Raw genomic sequence first — 3,444 nt, 5'->3', positions numbered from 1 at the left:
ATATCTTTACTAGAGTGTTTTTGCAGCACAGACAGCACTACATATAAGATAACTAGCCCACCACTAAATAGACACTCTCCACCGAATAAATGTGTCTTTTTTATGTTAAGAGAATTTACCGCAAAAACGAGCAACAACGAAAGGCAGCAACACAACAACCGCAGTATATAAGCCACTTGCGCACTGCTAAGGGGAATCTCACCACCGAATGAGAGTATATTTTTCTTATGTAATGAGAATGTACCGCAACAACGAGAGGCAGCAAAACAACTACCGCAGTATATAAACCACTTGCGCACTGCTAAATCTCACCAGCGAATGAGAGCATAATGTATTTAACGAGAATGCACCGCAACACCGAGCAGCGACACAACAACCACAGTATATAAGCAGCTTGCGCACTGCTAAGGGGAATCTCACCACCGAATGTGGGTATAATGTATGTAACGAGAATGCACCGCAACACCACAGCACCGTTACCACAAGAACCTCCGAGAACAATTCTATTGCAGCCACTGAATTGAATTTCACTAGAACACAAAATATCCGTGCTTGATTAGGACGCGAACTTTTTTTTGTTTTTTTTTTATTAAAGAAAAGATAAAGATTTATTTTTCAATTTATTCACTTTTATTTTGGCTTTTATGCCCGAAACCTAGGCTTACAAATGAAAGTGCCCGAAACCGAGGCTTACAAATGAAAGAGAGGTCTTGCCGCGTTGAACTTCAGAAGGGAACTAACTAAACTATTAATAATAAAAAATCACAATGAAAGAGAGAATGAAAATTGTACATACGTATGTATGCATGTATGCATAAAGAGAGTTCAAACAGAAAGGGTATTGTAATTTGTAAATGATGATCGATAGATTTTTAACCGAAACATTTACATCCCTGGAACAACGCCACGCCCGGGCCGCCGCAATGTTTCATGACTTTCATGTTGTATCGATATTTTTACAAATAATGTATCAGGATTGCATAAATAAATGAATTAGGTAGCGCAACATACCGTTTAGAATTAGGGAGTAGTGAATTACAACTCTCAACCACTCATGTGTGTGAGTATGTCAGGGATGGAGGTTTACTTGAGAAAGCGCTTTTCATGGAGGATTTGTTAATTAATCGCCATGAAAAAAAAACATTAGATGGCATTGGCAGTCTATACCACTTTGTTTTAATTTGTATTTATTCATTCTTAAAAACTATCCCAAAGCTAGACAAAAATGTATCAAACTATCCTATAACCATAATTTTTGACTAACTAACTGGTCCCATACGGACACTTTAAGTAATGCTATAATATTTAATACTAATGCCTTTCGGCCCTTAGAACTATTTACTACAATTCATTTTTATTCATTTTTGCATTTTATTAGAAAATTTAAAAAACTAATTTAATATTTTCCCATAGAACTAAACATAACGATACGGGTACTACAATGTATGTAGAAATTTATCAGGGTTAATATTTTTACAAGGAACATTTTTTAAAAAAGGTAAATGAAAAGCTTAATTAGTTTATAAAAATGTTTTATCTTCTTTTTTACATGCATTTATTCTTAAATATTTTGTTTACATAGCAAACCAAGCCGGGGTGGAGAATCGAACAACACCTATGTTTCATCCCCTTAAATGTAAGGGTGGTGCACCCCTAATTTTTTGTATTGTTGATATAATTTTTGTTGTTTTATTTTTTTATACAGCATACAAAAATACAAACCAACCTATATTTTCACCTTTCTACGATCAACCCTTATTTTTGTCTGTTAATTATAAACTATTATTTTATTTTCAAATGACAAAAAAAAAATCTGTTATATTTCCAAACTTGTTATTTTCTGCTGTCATTTCTCAAATTGAATGTCGAAAAAAGTAAGTACATAAAAAACTATTTAATAAAAAATCAAAAAAAAACAACTAACAACGTTTTTTAATTATTTTAGATCAACAGCAAAAAAAAATAAAAAACGCGGACGGCAGAAAAACTGGTCTCAGTCAGAGAAGCGATTTGCCGGCACATCAACATTGCCGTCGATAGGGGAAATGATTTTGCGATTATAATAAAAAAAAAAGCATCTTGGTTCGATATGAGGGCCGCTGGCTATAATAGATTTTGTTAAAACCTGGAGATTTTCAGAAACGTGCTATCCTCTTTCAGTTCGTGGTGACTGTTTCTATATCCAAACGATATATTTTGTAGCTTAATATCAATGGATTGAACCGTGTTTTTATATTTTACTTTTTCTTGGTGCCATATTTTGCAGATCGCAACACAACTCAAATTCCTTTAAGATATATACATATATAATATTTTTTGACTGCGGTATGAATTGACATTTTTCTGGACAGCAAATGTACATTACATATATTTGTTATGATTTACCTTTACAGTGTTCAATTTAAAAACTAAGATCAAATATTACATTTGGCTGTGATAATATCTATTTAAACGCAGCATTTCCTATGTTTATATAGTTAGACCACAGATTTAGTCGTAAACTAAGGTTTAAATGTATTTATAAATAACCTAAACTCTGAACTTGCCTAGTAACAAGTTAGCAAGAGTCTAGCAAATATTTAGTAAGTTTTAGACTCAAAGGTCACAATATTTCATGACATACAGATTACAATTAATGGGACTCACATCAAATTCACTCGACAAACTTAGAAAATTTAAAGTAAAAAATAGAAAAACCATTTCTCAATATGGGGACAGCTCAAAGAAAAAGAAACATAGAAAAGAGAAGACGAATTAATATAAAATACACAATTCAACAGAAATATACCCATCCACATAAATAAAGACCGAGAGGGAGACCAAATAAGAGATGGATGGACGATCGTAAATATTTCAACGAAAATTGGTATAACGACGCAAAAAGAAGAAATCTACATATGGACAGCACTGGGGGAGATTAGTGCCAGATATAGTACCTTGTAAAAATTAAAAAGTTAGAACCAAATATACCATCATTTTTGTAATGGCACTCAATTTTTCAGTGAAGAATTTAATTAACAACGTAATCGAAGCACAATTTTGAAAAATAAGATCAAGGGCGTTTTGATTCCTTTAATTGCGGACGACGGATTATTCCTGAAATATTTAATAATAATAATAATAATCTGACCTGCACCAACGGAAATATTGAAAATAAAATGATTAAAGACAAAACTTTTGATTTAGGAAACAAAACAAAAATCTTAACCAAACGTAAAAACCATGATCTTGACGACCAAAGTTCTGATACATATTTTTGCCAAAAATGACCACTGAAACTACTTCACTAACATCTCCAATTGTATCCAGACTAAAGGCTGTTGAAGGGCAAAAAACATTGTTTCTTTTTAAACTTGCACCGTCTACAAATGTACTTGATATAAAAAATCACTTGTCTGAAAGGCTGGGTTCCCCATTTACGTTAAATGTTGAGAAAATTTACAT

Source organism: Eupeodes corollae, chromosome 1, assembly GCF_945859685.1.
Source record: "Eupeodes corollae chromosome 1, idEupCoro1.1, whole genome shotgun sequence".
In the NCBI taxonomy this organism is placed as follows: domain Eukaryota; kingdom Metazoa; phylum Arthropoda; class Insecta; order Diptera; family Syrphidae; genus Eupeodes; species Eupeodes corollae.
Note: the sequence above shows the minus strand (reverse complement) of the source record.